The sequence below is a fragment of the Panulirus ornatus genome, chromosome 3, assembly GCF_036320965.1.
Source record: "Panulirus ornatus isolate Po-2019 chromosome 3, ASM3632096v1, whole genome shotgun sequence".
Classification (NCBI taxonomy): Eukaryota; Metazoa; Arthropoda; class Malacostraca; order Decapoda; family Palinuridae; genus Panulirus; species Panulirus ornatus.
The window spans coordinates 37,284,637-37,304,444 of record NC_092226.1 but is presented as its reverse complement, the minus strand read 5'-3'; the positions used below and the strand labels follow the sequence as shown (position 1 = coordinate 37,304,444).

The 19,808-nt window shown below is 46.0% G+C and overlaps 1 long non-coding RNA gene across 2 annotated transcripts in view; it reads left to right on the top strand.

Annotated features, from left to right (window-relative positions):
• The window catches only part of LOC139759805 (uncharacterized), a 143,929-nt gene that overhangs the window by 107,254 nt on the left and 16,867 nt on the right, over positions 1-19,808 (top strand). For both annotated transcript variants that reach the window (XR_011715153.1, XR_011715152.1), the window contains one exon: positions 4,982-5,032. This is a non-coding gene — a long non-coding RNA (uncharacterized lncRNA). The remainder of the gene's footprint in view (positions 1-4,981; positions 5,033-19,808) is intronic.

Genomic DNA, 19,808 nt, shown 5'->3' with positions numbered 1-19,808 from the left:
GTTAGACAATGGTAAATCACTGGAACTGTGGAGGTATAGGATGATGATGTTTTAGATTAAGCCTTCCTACAACTCAAGAGGTGCGGACCCTAAGCTCTAGGGCGGCCTGCCGGTGGTGAGGGACCTATACACTGGGCTTGTTATCCCACCCGGCCCTCACGAGAGCCAGGCTGCCAATGAGTATTGGACTCTATGGATCCAAGTTATGAATAATGTAAAGGCTGCGGATATTTCTGTCATGAGGCGGTATCACGTCTTGCAGGTTCACATGTGAATAACGACACAGCAGAGAGGTAAGACGCGTGGTCGTGAGGGACTTGAGACATGTGTCCTATACAGAAGTTAAGGCTATAGTGGGAAGCCTCACTAACAGGAGAGGTGTAGACTGTGGTGAAACACAGGCTCCCTTCAGTCAGCCTTCTTGGTTATTCTAAACATATATGGAATTATATGTATTATTCACCAGTCGATCCCCAGATGTTTACTGAATGTTATCTTCATATCTCTTTTGAAGAGCAAGATCAAAGATCATTTTAATATAAAGATAAAAGCACGCAGCCATTGATACAACATTTTCCATTACCCCCTGAGCTTTTCGTGCAGGAATGGCATGGTTATTGTATTTCTGGAACACTGGTCATTAGTCCACTTTCAAACATGGCCGCAGTAGCATTGCGCGCATTTTAGCCGTGAGGGGTTTCTCTTTCCATGAAAGCAGCTCTCCGGTTTGACTATGGTTCTTACACGCAAAGTAGCTATATAATCCGGTATTAATGCTGTCCAAACTATGAGAGCGAATACTACTCGCGTTTGCTGTCTACGCATTAGGTTTCTGTAACCTGGTCAGAGCCGTGTGACTCCAGTCATGGGGTTAATGCTTTCCAAGAAATAACTTTCCTCATGGAATCCGCTAAGCAAAGCGTGCTAGTTCCTCGCTAATGTTATGTCTGTTGCGTTAACTGCTAACTGTTAATTGCATGACCCAATCATGTGTGTACATTTGCTGCTGGATAACTAATAACAGCTGGTGTGGATCTCGTGGCCAGCACCAGGGTTTCTCACGCCCACATCATGGCATTTGAAATTGGTGATTACTGTGTATGTTACTATCATTCTAATATAACAGTGATAATTCTATCATTATCATAATGATACATTATGATTATTATTATTATCATTATTATTATTATTATTATTATTATCATTATTATTATCATCATTATTATTATTATTATTATTATTATTATTATCATTATTATTATTATAGTTATCATCATTATTATCATTATTGGTAATATGATTACCAAAACCCATCAGGTTTACTTTAATTTTGACCTCGGACGTCATAGCCAGTTGATAATGTTTACGTCTTTGGGAAACGATTATGCGGTAAGTCAGGTTGCTCCCTGAATAGTCTACCGCCACCGCTACCAGGTGTGTTTTCCCTGGCTATATCAGGAGAGGTGCAAGTTACTGTGAGGACCAGAGCTGCTGAAGCCACCTGTCTGCTAGTTGCAGATCGGCTGGAGGCGCTGGGATGTCGTCCAAATCACAGTTGCCACATGAAATGATGAGCTAGCTGTATCCTCATTGATATCTAAGTTGGGTAGTCATATCACGTAAGATTAAGAATATCATTTAAGATTTAGAATATCACGTAAGATTAAGAATATCACGTAAGATTTAGAATATCACGTAAGATTAAGAATATCACGTAAGATTAAGAATGTCACGTAAGATTAAGAATATCACGTAAGATTTAGAATATCACATAAGATTAAGAATATCACGTAAGATTTAGAATATCACGTAAGATTTAGAGTATCACAAGATTTGGAATATCACGTAAGATTTAGAATATCATGTAATATTTAGATACATTACCTTGCTAAAATATTTTGTGTAAAATATGGAAACTGCTCGTCCAAGTAACGATACATCCTTGTTGTTGAGAAACCAAGTTATTGGAAAGTACACAGTACTTGTCCCTGATTATAGAGAAGGACCGTGATATTTCGAGGCTTTTTTTTTCAATTCTACACTTGATCTCCATTAAGTCTGTCAAGGGTAAAATTTTACGTAGAGTTTCACATTTTCTATATTCACGAACCAACAGGAAATACAGACAGAACAATACCTTACGTCCAGGTAGACACATTAGTCCTGGGGGTTAAGCTATCTGTATTTTCATTGTTTTGAGCTCCTATGGTCGCGTTCATGAAGTGAATTTCATCATCACCAGCCTTAATGTAGTGATATATTCTTCGTCTGTTTCACGTTCGGTAAGCTAAGTACTTGTATCCTCATAGCTGAGGCAGGTGATATTGTCATATGTCTAGTGTATGTGTGCGTACAGAGCGTCACACCTATGTTTGGGTGTTGGGCGGCTCCCCGCCAACACTTCAGCCCTCACCACGCAGTTTGCTGGGTGGGCTGGCTGGCCCCCACCAACACCTCAGCCCTCACCACGCAGTTTGCTGGGTGGGCTGGCTGGCCCCCACCAACACCTCAGCCCTCACCACGCAGTTTGCTGGGTGGGCTGGCTGGCCCCCACCAACACCTCAGCCCTCACCACGCAGTTTGCTGGGTGGGCCAGCCCCCCACCAACACCTCAGCCCTCACCACGCAGTTTGCTGGGTGGGCTGGCTGGCCCTCACCAACACCTCAGCCCTCACCACGCAGTTTGCTGGGTGGGCCAGCCCCCCACCAACACTTCAGCCCTCACCACGCAGTTTGCTGGGTGGGCTGGCTGGCCCCCACCAACACCTCAGCCCTCACCACGCAGTTTGCTGGGTGGGCCAGCCCCCCACCAACACCTCAGCCCTCACCACGCAGTTTGCTGGGTGGGCCAGCCCCCCACCAACACCTCAGCCCTCACCACGCAGTTTGCTGGGTGGGCCAGCCCCCCACCAACACCTCAGCCCTCACCACGCAGTTTGCTGGGTGGGCTGGCTGGCCCCCACCAACACCTCAGCCCTCACCACGCAGTTTGCTGGGTGGGCTGGCTGGCCCCCACCAACACTTCGGCCCTCACCACGCAGTTTGCTGGGTGGGCCATCCCCCCACCAACACCTCAGCCCTCACCACGCAGTTTGCTGGGTGGGCTGGCTGGCCCTCACCAACACCTCAGCCCTCACCACGCAGTTTGCTGGGTGGGCCAGCCCCCCACCAACACCTCAGCCCTCACCCTCGGCACGCAAGTTGTTGATTGGGGTCATCTTTCCAACAACTCGCATCTCTCGGTAGGCAGGCAGCTGGCTGGGGTCGGCCCCTACCAAACACATGATCCATCAGTCGTTCTCGTTCCTGGAGCAGAACTGAGGGATATCAAAACCAAAAAGTGAGAAACTACTGCTGCCTACCACATGTGTGCTACAAGGAAAATAAAAAAAACAAACAAAAAGGTGTTCCCCTTTTTCTTTTGGCAGTCTCGTGAAAAAGAAAAATGGTTGGGAGACTTTTGTGACGACTTTGAACATGTATTTTAAAGCAGCCTTTTACTCTGTGGTGTAGACATGATCCTCAGCGTGAAACTTAGCTTTGTGCAAGTGAGCTGGTGATACACATCATCAGATGAGTGATAGTTGTCTGAGGCACAACAAGAGTTCCGTAATAAACGGTGTTTGGTCCATCGCTAACTTACACTAGCGAGTTGCCCTCGATACTTAAGTTTATACTTTAGTTTGTGTCTTGTTGCCCTTGTTACTCTAGACGTACAAACTCTTCAAACTAACCGTCTGATACGTTTACCTTTGTTCTCGTTCATATGAACATGGATTTACCAGCTAATATAAGCGCTTCTTCGTTACTTTCAATTCACTCTTCCGCCATGAGGCAATATGATTCCATCAGTTACAAATGACTCCACGGACTGTCTCTCACCTCCTTGTACCTTGAGCTATACCACTTTAGTTCTACACGACCTTATCATGACAAACTTGCATCCATGCGTCTTCCTGATGATTTCCTTACAACACATCCTTCTTTACTGCCCTTATTAATTACCACTACGCTGAGAAGGGTGTCACACCCACACTTCTGAGTTCAAACAAGCTCATTATCATGCACGTTTCTCACAGTGAGAATACTTTGACTTTCTGCTCACCAGAGCTTTCATTATTCCTTTATCTTTTCTCACTTGCATGACTATATCTTACTGAATTTAACTCACTAACACTTGATCCACACCTCGCTTCCCACATACGCACATGCGCACTACTTACATCGTGAAAAGCCATTACAGTCATTCAGGTCTTCCAGCATTAGTAGTTCGTAAACTGTAATCAGGAAGGAACTGACAGATCTACCTGAAGCATTTGGACCTGTACAAATGAGGCACTAGCAGATTCGTATATCATCGCTGCGAATATCAGATGATACACGTATCAGTATGTAGTGAAATCTAACAGGAGCAGTAGACCAGATGATGTTGCGGCTAAGCTAGATGATATTGGCTCCTTGTTGTGTTGCTTGATGTAAGGACACACACACACAAGAACCCAAAGTCTCAGACTGTAAGTGAATATAACCTCTTAGGTATAAGTTTAAACGAACTCGGCTTGAAAACAGCACGGCACCGAATTGTTGATGATAGGAAATCAGAAATCCAGAGATTGTATCCACTTTTTAAAAACGTCCAGGAGATGGTTGTAAGCGTATGTAATGTACCAGCACCGTAGCTATTTCTGTATTCTTTTTCAGGCCACTGGGGGCCTGACGACGACCCTTTGCCAACGCTGTAATCCTTTAGCTCCTCCACAGACAGGATGAATGTGTAAGCCACAGTGAAGCAGCCACTGATAACGACAAAATCAGAGATCTGACTTAACACTTGACATTTCTTACTGTTTCCTGTAGCATTCTACAGCACATGATGGTGACTGCTGAACAGGTTTATTGAATGACATATTCTTAAGGATGAACAATGCTTTTGAGTTCTAATCCTGGCATGGCAGGACTTGATACTAGTTTGGTTTTGCAGATGGTTGGAGCTGGTGTCACTGGGATGTCAGCCATACTACATCATCACAAGGTAAGGAGACTTCTCACTTCACCGATAAATCATTACGTTGCGCTAAACTGTAACATGAATGATCGTGGGACCAGTGTACAGTCATCGGGTTCCTGCTTGTGCAGAAAGCGGTGCTATACAACACCTCAGTTAGCTCACAATTAATAGTAACTTGATGTACTTGTTTTCAAAGAGCATGGCTAGGGAGGCTAGAGGACTGCCAGGGCCACTGGGATTCATATTCCTGCCAGGTTACACCTACAGTGTCCCACACAAAATGCTTCTTTTTTCGCTTCTGCTTCTAAAACCGTTTGCAATTTTTATTTGGATTCTTCTTATCTTATAATTTTTTGGTTACTTTTTTTATGACAAAGTTTATATTGAATGGTGTGTGATGCCCATAGAATTAGCGACGCACAACCACATGTGAACAGACCCCACGTTGGAAAATCGGGTAAAAGTTGGTATATGCACCAGCTTGCACCTCACAGAGCCAGAAGCCGGTGTGGCTTTGGGAAGTGCACGGGTTTCAACCTTTTAATAGCTCAGGAACAGACCTACATCACTGAAGAAAATAAACTTGCGCGGATTCCGGAGTCCGCGCAAGAACAGCCATTGCCACCAGGCTTTCCCATCACGTGGCGAGTGGCTTGCTGTGTACATACATAATGATGAAGAACGTGATTTTGAGATATGAATGATTCTCGCAATATCCACGTATCAGTCATGCTCACAGCCATTGTTGTGTGCGTGACGTCATATTCACACATGGCGCGATCAGTATCTTTCTGGATGTATTCAACCTTCGCTTGACATTATTACACCGACGTTAAGTCTTGCAGGGTAACATTTTGCTTATGGCGTCTCTTGTGCTCTCTGAGATCAACTTCTAGAAGTCACTGGAATCGCTGTGCTAATATCGTTTGTACATCCACGTTTTCTTCATTGAGTATGATTATCATTGTTTGTACAGCTTGTGGTTAGAGCCACAGTTTGGTTCCAGCAGGACAGTTTCATGGTACAGTTTGGTTCCAGCAGCACAGTTTTATGGTACAGTTTGGTTCCAGCAGCACAGTTTCATGGTACAGTTTGGTTCCAGTAGTACAATCATGGTACAGTTTGGTTCCAGCAGCACAGTTTCATGGTACAGTTTGGTTCAGCAGCACAGTTTCATGGTATAGTTTGGTTCAGCAGCACAGTTTCATGGTACAGTTTGGTTCTAGTAGCACAATTTCATGGTAGAGTTTGGTTCCAGCAGCACAGTTTCATGGTAGAGTTTGGTTCCATCAGGACAGTTTCATGGTAGAGTTTGTTCCAGCAGCACAGTTTCATGGTAGAGTTTGGTTCCAGCAGCACAGTTTCATGATACAGTTTGGTTCCAGCAGCACAGTTTCATGGTACAGTTTGGTTCCAGCAGCACAATTTCATGGTACAGTTTGATTCCAGAAGCACAATTTCATGGTACAGTTTGGTTTCAGTAGCACAGTTTCATGGTACAGTTTGGTTCCAGCAGCACAGTTTCATGGTTCAGTTTGGTTCCAGCAGCACAGTTTCATGGTAGAGTTTGGTTCCAGCAGCACAATTTCATGGTACAGTTTGGTTCCAGTATAACAATTTCATAGTACAGTTTGGTTCCAGCAGCACAGTTTCATGGTACAGTTTGGTTCCAGTAGTACAATCATGGTACAGTTTGGTTCCAGCAGCACAGTTTCATGATACAGTTTGGTTCAGCAGCACAGTCGCATGGTACAGTTTGGTTCAGCAGCACAGTTTCATGGTACAGTTTGGTTCCAGTAGCACAATTTCATGGTACAGTTTGGTTCCAGCAGCACAGTTTCATGGTAGAGTTTGGTTCCAGCAGCACAGTTTCATGCTACACTTTGGTTCCAGTAGCACAATTTCATGGTACAGTTTGGTTCCAACAGCACAGTTTCATGGTAGAGTTTGGTTCTGCAGCACAGTTTCATGGTAGAGTTTGGTTCCAGAAGCACAGTTTCATGGTACAGTTTGGTTTCAGCAGCACAGTTTCATGGTACAGTTTGGTTCCAGCAGCAGAGTTTCATGATACAGTTTGGTTCCAGCAGCACAGTTTCATGGTACAGTTTGGTTCCAGCAGCACAATTTCATGGTACAGTTTGGTTCCAGTAGCACAGTTTCATAGTACAGTTTGGTTCCAGCAGCACAGTTTCATGGTACAATTTGGTTCCAGTAGTACAATCATGGTAGAGTTTGGTTCCAGTAGCACAGTTTCATGGTACAGTTTGGTTCAGCAGCACAGTTTCATGGTACAGTTTGGTTCCAGTAGCACAATTTCATGGTAGAGTTCGGTTCCAGCAGGACAGTTTCATGGTAGAGTTTGGTTTCAGCAGGACAGTTTCATGCTACAGTTTGGTTCCAGTAGCACAATTTTATAGTACAGTTTGGTTCCAACAGCACAGTTTCATGGTAGAGTTTGGTTCTGCAGCACAGTTTCATGGTACAGTTTGGTTCCAGCAGGACAGTTTCATGGTAGAGTTTGGTTCCAGCAGGACAGTTTCATGGTAGAGTTTGGTTCCAGCAGGACAGTTTCATGGTACAGTTTGGTTCCAGCAGTACAGTTTCATGGTACAGTTTGGTTCCAGCAGCACAGTTTCATGGTACAGTTTGGTTCCAGCAGCACAGTTTCATGGTACAGTTTGGTTTCAGCAGCACAGTTTCATGGTACAGTTTGGTTCCAGCAGCACAGTTTCATGGTACAGTTTGGTTCCAGCAGCACAGTTTCATGGTAGAATTTGGTTCAGCAGCACAGTCTCATGGTACAGTTTGGTTTAGCAGCACAGTTTCATGGTACAGTTTGGTTCCAGTAGCACAGTTTCATGTTACAGTTTGGTTCCAGCAGCACAGTTTCATGGTACAGTTTGGTTCCAGCAGTATAGTTTCTTGCTACACTTTGGTTTCAGCAGCACAGTTTCATGGTGAGTTTGGTTCCAGCAGTATAGTTTCTTGCTACACTTTGGTTCCAGCAGCACAGTTTCATGGTACAGTTTGGTTCCAGCAGTATAGTTTCTTGCTACACTTTGGTTCCAGCAGCACAGTTTCATGAAGGAATGATGGCTCCTCACCAGACTTGAGACGAGTTGCTGTTGTAAGGTGTGTGTGTGTGGTTCAGGGTTCCTAGAGTCACATGGTCAAGGTAATAGATATCGTAGTCTTGTGTGATATATCAGCAGGTAACGATGTTGCATGATTACTATGCCCGTTGATGTACAGCTCTGCGAGATATCGAGTGATGAGGAGGAGCGTTTCTGTCTCTGTGAGGAGCTGTCACTTAAGACTGTTATGAATATAGATAAGATTTCGTAGTTTGCTTATGCAAAATGATATGAACGCTGTACAGCTGCTGTGCATGTTTACTGGTTGTCGCAACCTGTAATACAATTTTCCGCTTATGCAAAATGAGATGAACACAGCTGCATGTTTACTGGTTATCGCAACCTGTAATACAACTACCGCTTTTGCATGAAATTCATTTTTGACATTTGTTTCGAGGAAAGATAAATCATCTTCAGCATAAGTACACCTCTTTTAGGTCGTGGTAAGGTTATCGTTAACATTCATATCCTGAACAATGTAAGCGACTCGATATTCATCTTTTTCCAGTTCATCATATGATAATGGAGAGTAACTGTCTTCACTACAGGGTTCCCTTGATTTCTGCCCGTTGTGCTAACTGCACTATAATGAGGAAGTGAATTTTTCATGGGCTATTCAGTGAGTGGAATTGATAAACACGAGGAAACCATCCACTCCGGGTACACTTCCTCGTACACTCAGACAACGTACAAACTGTAATTTGAGTGCAAGTGTATCTGGAATGCAAGGAGTAACTGTGTGTGTCTTTTATGATAAAGTCATCTACAAGCCCATTGTATCAGTGAGGAGAAATATGGCTTTGTAATGCAGACCAAAGATCACCATACAATAATCATACTTGCCACCAACGTACCATTGCATGTTCTTCGGCTTGTTGTCATATATTATATTTACATGGCAAACTTTGCTGGTGCTGCAGAATTTATATATCGTTTCAACATAATTTAGATACACTGGACAAAGAATGCAAACAGGGTCACATGCACCTGTTCTTTAAGTTCGGATTTGTTCTCTAAATTTCTCATGACCGCCATGAAGTAGTTCGGGTCATGATCATCATAATTCTCCTGCAGTATTTGAGAACGTTATGAGTTACGACTTGAATATAGTCGTCACTCACTGAATATTGCGTAGACGGTAGATGGCAAGCACCCACCGCATAGGGAGGTACCACCTTCTGAATATCTGATGACGACACGGTAACACAGCACTGCAGTGGCTTTCACATTCTCCCTCCAAGCCAGGTTGGTGTCTTTTCTCTTAGCCTTACCCAAGCATGGGTAATTAGCATGCAACCCACTAACACAGACTTTCCCTCCAGCTTACACGTAACACTTGATAACATATAACTCACAAATTTTTAGCTAAATACCCCAACAGCTTGAGGAACGTACATCTAAATGAACTCTATCCTGCTGAGTGGGAGCGGCGCGAACGGTTGAGGAACCTGAACGTTTCTTGGGATTCTAAGGTTGAACATCAAGCGACTGGGATTCGTCTTATCTCACTCGACTGTCTTCTTAGACAAGCTCTTTGGTTTTACGCTTCTGCAACAAGCTTGGTCTGGGATCTCACCCTCCCCTCTCTTCAACACCATCTACCTGCATCCTGCCCTGATCATTTCCCTCAAACCCACCCGTGGAAGAAAGCCTTTTCTTTTCACTATCAAGTCTTTAATGATAATCTTTACCATCGTTTCACTTTGTGTTCACTTTGGTACAAAAGCACATTGCTCGCCTCAAAGTTTTTAACTCTTCCAAGTTTGAAATCATCCAGCTCAAATATCTTTACTCCATATAACTTTACTTTTATGTTTTAGGTATTTTCCATCCAACACCTCTAACAATACCTCTTCGATTACATAACCTCCTGCCATGAGTTATTGCTTCTTCACATCCATGAGCTGTGATCCTTCTAGAAACAGTGGCATGGCTGTGCCCATGGGGTTTAGACCTTATCTTTTTCCCTCCATAACAATCAGTAATAACTAAATAAACGTCGATCACGTCACAACCACCCCAAAACACCCTCAACCTCTCTTTACCTCCGACTTTAGACATACTACTACTGTCCAACTTGGTGACTCCCGGTGATACTCTTATGTCACTTCCATCTGGGCATATCTGCCCTCTGTTCCCCGCTTCTCTCGACAAGCCTTCTTCTATACTTAGGAGGCTCAGTTAGCTTTCCCTGAGCAGCCTTTAAAGTAGCTTTCCTTTGGAGCAGTATTTCTTTACTGGCCTGGATACCTTCAGCTGTGCCAGTGGAAAGTCAGAGGTCGGTTTAGCTGGGATGGAGTCTTATATTTCATTTTTTTGCCAAAACCTTATCTTCTTAACCAGGGCAAAATGACTCTTGCCATGCTTGTCGCTCTGGGGACAGAGCAAAACTGGTCGTGAAACTCCTCCTTTCTCGTGAGTCTCATCCCGTTCTCATTTCTCCTGGAAATTATAGAAAAGGGAGAGTGGTGATTTAACTTCATATACTGATGAATCTTCCTCGTCCTTAACCAAAAACTTTCCAGGAACGTTTGGAAATTATTCTTTACTTCTCTTTTTCAAGCGGGTCATTGTGTAACCAACCCTCCATATGTTACAGGCAACTTAGGTTTCTCTTATTCTTGATGACTCCACATTTATTCCTCCCCAGTTCCCATTTACTCCCATTGAGCTTGTGCCCTCTTGTACTGTCCTCACATACGTTCATTCGAATGCTCTCCTAGCTACAAGTGGGTGTCATGTGTGGTCCGGATGGCTTACATCCTCGTTTTCTCAAACAGTGTGCTTCTCATCTCGCTCTGATCCGTTCTTACTCTTTTCGTCCCTTGTCTACAAACCCAAGCTTTTCCTTTCCCTTGGAAGCATGCCTTTAAGCAGCCCATCTTTAATAAAGGAGACTGTTATAACCATTCTCTGTTCTCTGTTGTATGGCTTCCTTTCCAGTCATTCCGTCGTGGTGGTCGCCGATGCAGCGATTTCTCCCTGCTATCAGATCAACAGTGGTGTCTTGTAGGGTTTTGTCCTGTCACCTACCCTCTTTTTTTCTCCACATATGATCTTTCTTCAGCCTCTTACCATGGTCATTCATTTGCCAATGATTCCTCACGCAACTGCAACTCGCTTTCGCTCCTGTCTTGACTCAATTTTTTCTATCACAACATATTTTTTCTCATGGTTTCATGGTTCAGTCCTGTGGGTGCTGGACTGACTGTACGTGTGGTTGCCGGGCTGACTGTGCATGTGGTTGCCGGGCTGACTGTATGTGTGGTTGCCGGACTGATTGTACGTATGGGTGCTGGGCTGATTGTACGTGTTGGTGCTGGGCTGACTGTACGTGTTGGTGCCGGGCTGACTGTACGTGTGGTTGCCGGGCTGACTGTACGTGTGGGTGCCGGGCTGACTGTACGTGTGGTTGCCGGGCTGACTGTACGTGTGGTTGCCGGGCTGACTGTACGTGTGGTTGCCGGGCTGACTGTACGTGTGGTTGCCGGGCTGACTGTACGTGTGGTTGCCGGGCTGACTGTACGTGTGGTTGCCGGGCTGACTGTACGTGTGGTTGCCGGGCTGACTGTACGTGTGGTTGCCGGGCTGACTGTACGTGTGGTTGCCGGGCTGACTGTACGTGTGGTTGCCGGGCTGACTGTACGTGTGGTTGCCGGGCTGACTGTACGTGTGGTTGCCGGGCTGACTGTACGTGTGGTTGCCGGGCTGACTGTACGTGTGGTTGCCGGGCTGACTGTACGTGTGGTTGCCGGGCTGACTGTACGTGTGGTTGCCGGGCTGACTGTACGTGTGGTTGCCGGGCTGACTGTACGTGTGGTTGCCGGGCTGACTGTACGTGTGGTTGCCGGGCTGACTGTACGTGTGGTTGCCGGGCTGACTGTACGTGTGGTTGCCGGGCTGACTGTACGTGTGGTTGCCGGGCTGACTGTACGTGTGGTTGCCGGGCTGACTGTACGTGTGGTTGCCGGGCTGACTGTACGTGTGGTTGCCGGGCTGACTGTACGTGTGGTTGCCGGGCTGACTGTACGTGTGGTTGCCGGGCTGACTGTACGTGTGGTTGCCGGGCTGACTGTACGTGTGGTTGCCGGGCTGACTGTACGTGTGGTTGCCGGGCTGACTGTACGTGTGGTTGCCGGGCTGACTGTACGTGTGGTTGCCGGGCTGACTGTACGTGTGGTTGCCGGGCTGACTGTACGTGTGGTTGCCGGGCTGACTGTACGTGTGGTTGCCGGGCTGACTGTACGTGTGGTTGCCGGGCTGACTGTACGTGTGGTTGCCGGGCTGACTGTACGTGTGGTTGCCGGGCTGACTGTACGTGTGGTTGCCGGGCTGACTGTACGTGTGGTTGCCGGGCTGACTGTACGTGTGGTTGCCGGGCTGACTGTACGTGTGGTTGCCGGGCTGACTGTACGTGTGGTTGCCGGGCTGACTGTACGTGTGGTTGCCGGGCTGACTGTACGTGTGGTTGCCGGGCTGACTGTACGTGTGGTTGCCGGGCTGACTGTACGTGTGGTTGCCGGGCTGACTGTACGTGTGGTTGCCGGGCTGACTGTACGTGTGGTTGCCGGGCTGACTGTACGTGTGGTTGCCGGGCTGACTGTACGTGTGGTTGCCGGGCTGACTGTACGTGTGGTTGCCGGGCTGACTGTACGTGTGGTTGCCGGGCTGACTGTACGTGTGGTTGCCGGGCTGACTGTACGTGTGGTTGCCGGGCTGACTGTACGTGTGGTTGCCGGGCTGACTGTACGTGTGGTTGCCGGGCTGACTGTACGTGTGGTTGCCGGGCTGACTGTACGTGTGGTTGCCGGGCTGACTGTACGTGTGGTTGCCGGGCTGACTGTACGTGTGGTTGCCGGGCTGACTGTACGTGTGGTTGCCGGGCTGACTGTACGTGTGGTTGCCGGGCTGACTGTACGTGTGGTTGCCGGGCTGACTGTACGTGTGGTTGCCGGGCTGACTGTACGTGTGGTTGCCGGGCTGACTGTACGTGTGGTTGCCGGGCTGACTGTACGTGTGGTTGCCGGGCTGACTGTACGTGTGGTTGCCGGGCTGACTGTACGTGTGGTTGCCGGGCTGACTGTACGTGTGGTTGCCGGGCTGACTGTACGTGTGGTTGCCGGGCTGACTGTACGTGTGGTTGCCGGGCTGACTGTACGTGTGGTTGCCGGGCTGACTGTACGTGTGGTTGCCGGGCTGACTGTACGTGTGGTTGCCGGGCTGACTGTACGTGTGGTTGCCGGGCTGACTGTACGTGTGGTTGCCGGGCTGACTGTACGTGTGGTTGCCGGGCTGACTGTACGTGTGGTTGCCGGGCTGACTGTACGTGTGGTTGCCGGGCTGACTGTACGTGTGGTTGCCGGGCTGACTGTACGTGTGGTTGCCGGGCTGACTGTACGTGTGGTTGCCGGGCTGACTGTACGTGTGGTTGCCGGGCTGACTGTACGTGTGGTTGCCGGGCTGACTGTACGTGTGGTTGCCGGGCTGACTGTATGTGTGGTTGCCGGGCTGACTGTACGTGTGGTTGCCGGGCTGACTGTACGTGTGGTTGCCGGGCTGACTGTACGTGTGGTTGCCGGGCTGACTGTACGTGTGGTTGCCGGGCTGACTGTACGTGTGGTTGCCGGGCTGACTGTACGTGTGGTTGCCGGGCTGACTGTACGTGTGGTTGCCGGGCTGACTGTACGTGTGGTTGCCGGGCTGACTGTACGTGTGGTTGCCGGGCTGACTGTACGTGTGGTTGCCGGGCTGACTGTACGTGTGGTTGCCGGGCTGACTGTACGTGTGGTTGCCGGGCTGACTGTACGTGTGGTTGCCGGGCTGACTGTACGTGTGGTTGCCGGGCTGACTGTACGTGTGGTTGCCGGGCTGACTGTACGTGTGGTTGCCGGGCTGACTGTACGTGTGGTTGCCGGGCTGACTGTACGTGTGGTTGCCGGGCTGACTGTACGTGTGGTTGGCGCTACCAGCAGTAGGTAGGTAGATGCTCTTGTTGATTGGTTGGTTATTTAGGTTTTGTACCTATCACACTACCACGTCATAAGGCCGTCAACGTCAGATTGTAACCACCAGTGGGGAAAGAAAAAGACTTGAAAACTTTTTGTTAGTAAGCAGATAATTCTAAACCATACACGCTATCATTACCTGTATATGGTCCATGGCTTGACCGTGTGTGTGTGTGTGTGTGTGTGTGTGTGTGTGTGTGTGTGTGTGTGTGTGTGTCAATGACCGACTGCTCTTGGGTGTATCATTTCTAGCTCAGGTCGGGTGTGTGTGATCAGGGTACCATTACTGGCACTGTGTAGTGTAGTGATTGGCTGTGTGTTGATATGCAGAAGCATCCTGGTTTACCTATAGTTTTCATAGATAATTGCTTTTGAAAAAACTTTTTTATTGATATTATCATCGTTATTATAATGATAATAATAATCATTATTGGTCGTGTTGCTGGTGTTCGTCTATATACGATTTCTATGGCGTGGATGGATACGTCTTCCGATGTCATGCATATATGTACGTAAGGAGGATGATAAGTTTGTATATGTGTATAGGTAAGAGAAAATTACCCCGAAGCCAAATGTTTATAGAGATATTAAGATATTTTGTCGAAAAAGTGAAATAACTCCTGCTAAGTAATATAGATTAGGCTCCCAATGAATAAAAGAAATTTTGTTTTCTTTTATCGAAAAATGATAGAAAACGTAGCTATTTTATGGCATACTGACATTATAAGCAATCATTCACCTGCTTTTCGTTGTCAAGTGGGAAAACCTCTTCAAAACAAATAGATATATTTTGACGATGATGAATCCACAGGTGCTCTTAACTAGGGTGAATATTTTCTTTATCTTAAGATTATAATTTGGATGAAAAGTTGTCGACCAGCAAAGAAATTACTGATTGATAGCTAAGTTAGTGCTTGTGACTGACTGGCTGACCCTTTCTTTACAAGGAAACAAGATGATCTAGGGATGAGAAATCGTATTATGTTATTGGTGTTTTTGAAGAACCCCTGAACCATCTTCATGGTCATAAATATCTATTGCTCGTTACCTGTGCATGACATCTTAATATCATATGGGCAAGTATTTAATTTTTTGTAATATATCAGAAAATGTGTATGCTTGACGATATAATAGTTTTGAAGGTGTTTTACAGATGCTAGGCACGGTTACTAGTTAAAGAAGGACAGATGAGGGTGTATGTGTTGGAAATTAGTTGTCTGAGGACAATATGTGGTGTGAGGAGGGATGATCGATCGACTTAGAGATGACAGGGTAAGAGAGAGGCGTGGTAGTCAGAAGAGTGTGTACGAGAAAGCCGTAGAGGATGTGCTGAAGTGGTTTGACATATGGAGAGGAGGAGTGAGGAAAGGATGATTTAGAGGATATACATAATGGAAGTCAAGGGAACAAGAAAGAGTGGGAAACTGAGGAGATGGAAAGATAGTCAGAGGTTTGACTGTTCGGGATCTGAATATGCAGGAGGGTTTGAGGTATGCAAGGGATTGAGTGATAGGAGGCATATGTCAGTAGGCTGAATCATGCCATGACATATAAAGCGGTCAAGGGAAACCACGGAAAGGTGTGAGGGTTTCTGTGCATTATTCATTACTAACCAAAGAAAGCAGAAATTAATTAGGGGCCCTCAGGTGCTTATGAACCTTTTAAAGGCAAGAGGGTAATAAGAAGAGGGGAAGATGAAGCATGAAAAGAGTTCAACAGCGTTGCTCAAGAGGAGGAGGTATCAAATGGTTCAGTCCTTGTGTGGTTCGTCTCATACCAGAAACTGATGTAAGCAGCAGCCAGACACGAGGTGGTTGGGACACATGCATACAGCTCACGAGAGCAGTGGCCAAAGTAGAATCTTTAGAACAGGGAGAAGGCAGCGTCGTCACGGCAGACGGATATAGATGGTTGGAGAATTAATGAGATGGGAGGCTTTTTAATTCCACTTCGGGTAATAGATGTATAGATGAGATATCTTAGATACGGGTGCAGTACTCCTACTGGGGCAAAAAAGGTCCTTAAACACATGAAATAGTTGATCACGTGAGGCAATACGGCACCTATGTAACACCCACAGGTTTGGAATGAATGAGATTTTTTGATGTTTATTGTGTGGGATGTCCAAGATGAACTGAAGTACATGTTTTGCCCCAACATGTTCATGTTATTGAAGTGATGTTCTTTGAAACTGAACAACGGGAAAATTAATGACATCTAGACGTGAAATATGGGTCGAAATTACGTTTTGTCACTATGAGATTTAACCGTATCTCACCATTCCAAGAAACTGCACAGGTCAAAATTATGTAAGAAAGATGTTATTGATAAGAAATAAGTTGAAATATGTAGATTGGAATCGTCAGCGTTGGAGTAAATAAGGTCAGATGTTGAGAGAGAATTATGGAGAGAAAGAAAGAGAGCTGGTGATAGAACCCCGTGGGACACCACAATTGCAATGGACAGACAAGGTATTAGGGGACACTGTATATCACATTCTATTCAGATGAGGGTCACCACAAAATGTTCACCACGATCCTGAGAAAGGATGTTCCGACTTGTCGCTTGGCTACCTTAGGACAGTATATAAACTCGAGTGCATCATTCTTCAGCACGACTGTAGTACAATCCTCGAGCGCAACGGTACAATAAGTGCCTTGGTATGAGGGGATGGGCCTTGCTCGTTCACGCCCTTATACTCAAAGCATCACTATGTCATTATGTTCTTGGTGCATGCCAATAGGTCCAAGTAGTTCGATCGGGTGTAATTCGTCTGCTGTGTGGCTGGGAAGGATGTGACAGTGAGCGGAGCGTGGCATGCGCCGGTAATGACAAGGAGAAGCCGACTTGCTTCCAGAAGGTGAAATATGTTGCAACCTCACAGTTCACCCATTTGTAGTATGTAAGGTGGGTTTGGTGTTAAGCCAGCCACGTAAACCTGTTTACTGTAGCTTAATCACTGGTGTGCCACACCATTCGTGAGTTACTCTCCTGGTACGGGCTTATAAAGGAATAAATAAGTAGTGATAACTGTGTTTTATCTATTTAGACGGTCGAGGGGAATAGGGAATTACAGCCATGGTGTGGAAGAGTGTAGTACCATCAACACACCAGAGCTCAGTTCATTACGACCTTCTGTTGTGTATGCCAGCAGAGCCAGGCATCAGTGTCAGGGCCACGGCCATTTGACACTTTGTTTATGGTTGGTCTGGGTGCCTCCATCGCCCCATCCCCGCCCCACCCCGCCCCGCCCCGCGAGGTCCCTTCCCCCATGTAGCAGTCACGTCCATCGTGATTGACGGGGGATGAATACCCGAGCCAGCAGCCCTGCACAACACCGATAACAACAGCCTCAACAATATTTTTTCTGCTACATGTGAGTTGCTGATGTTACTGGAGGGAGGGTGGAGGGAGGAGGGAGGATTTTTAGGGACAGAGTTGGGATATGTTTTGTGCTCAGTTATCTTAATGGAGTCAGTGCAGATCTTTTTATGATATTCTGTTATTGTATTATTTCCTGACTGATACCCCGCTTTCCGACCCCTTCACACCCCCGCTTCCTGTCCCTTCTCAGTTACGCACGACGTCATGAAGTGGGAATACACACGACGGCATGAATTGGGAATACATAGTACGTCCTGAAGTGGGAATATGTACTAGGTCCTGAAGTGGGAATACACACGACGGCATGACGTGGGAATACACACGACGTCATGAAATGGGAATACACACGGTGGCATGAAGTGGCAATACACATGGCGTCATGAAGTAGGAATACACAGGATGGCTTGAAGAGGGAATACACACGACGACATGAAGTGGGAATACACACGACGTCATGAAGTGGGAATACACCCGATGTCATGAAGTGGAAATACTCATGTCTGTATGAAGTAAGAATACACACGACGACATGAAGTAAGAATACACACGTCCGCATGAAGTGGTAATAGACACGACGGCATGAAGTGGGACTACACACGTCGGCATGAAGTGGGAATACACACGACGTCATAATACTTGGGTGTAACTGCACAGCTGCCAGCCATTACGTTTTTCCCGTTATTTATTACGTTTTTCTTAGATGAATACGTCAGTACGATTTTTTCTAAGTAAAATATATATTATTTTAAAATTCTAGTCGTATGTTCCTGTATTGGACATGTGCTGTGTGTGCAATTTTCTTATAAGTTTTTGCATCTTCCCAGAATCATGTTTGCTACCTTATCAGTTGCTCACAGCATTGCTGAAGATGAGACAATTTTCAGTCTGGTAAGGTAAAACTCCAATGAATTTTGCCCAAATCTTGGCACACAAACATTATCAGATTTCCTCACACACAAAGTGTATAGCTGTGCAGGAAAACAACAGTTGGCATCAATGGAAATTCAGTGAAAGGTTTCTGGAGAAGTGCAGACAGGCAGCCACTGCTTATGACACAAAGCCCTCTCGCCAGGACTGAATATGTGTGGACAAACAAACATTAGGACCTCGGTTGACTTAGTTCGAGGACCGAAGATGAAACATTCACTGACTCGATACTTTCTTGGTTGTAAAGTGAACCACTGTGGACTGTCTACATGTCGATAAACGAATGGAGACAACAATTTGAGCACTGGACATCACAATATTCTGTATTGTAAGTACAGCCTGTATTGTGTGTGGTTGTAAGTTTCGTATTGCAAAATTCCCCCCCTTTTTTTTTGACAAGGTTGGCAGCTCTGTAACTGCCTGGTCTTTGACCTTCTCTTGGTGATTCAGGTCAAAGGCCGGGCCATCATACCTTAGTCGTGCCAGCTTGTTCAAAGGTCGTCCCGTCGTGTTGAAAGGCTAAGCGATGGCAGTGATCGTCCTTATTGGATAGTCTAACTTATTCTAACTTGTTTATGAACGTCATTTACAAACCTGTCACTCTTTAATGACAGAAGTTAAACTTTTATGGCATCTGGGTAGGGCGAATATACGAGTTGAAGAATGTGTAGCTGGAAGGTATTTCTTACATCAGGGATTGAGATTTTCTCCCTCGTGCGGGACTGTTTTAGGGAGACCTTATTATCACAGTTCATGTTATGACTCGTGTCACGCGGGATTTTAATTGGAAAACATTACTATCACAGTCTTACGAAATTATCTCTTGGGTACATTTGAGCTGCACCTGGTATTGAACAAATCATGTAAATAAGAATATGAATGCCGACTAACTTACCTTGGCATTCGTTCCATAGATTTCATGATCTATGAGAATCTGTGTGGTAGATACTAATGCACATTCTAACCTTGATATCGATTGTACTTCATGGTTGTGATCCTGGTGGTGGGAGGAAATAAATAAGATAAAGAGTAAGTGATCGCGTAGCAATAACAGAATGCACAGGACACCAGATCATCCTTAGATAAGGATCGAATCCTACATGTTTATGTTACTTTGTTTTCATAATCATTCATATTCACTGAAGTGCAGTCGATTTACTCAATCCTGCTACAGTTCGTAGAGGTAACGAAATTCCCTCATCAAGGTCATTGTTTCACTCTGGCCGCTGAGACTTCCCACACTAGAGTCCAGCAGGGGTTAAGGCCCGTCCGTGTGTGCTGCCCTCGTTACGCTAATGACCCTGGGACAGGAGTAGCCTGGCTCACGTTACTGGCCCTTAGGGAAGGTTC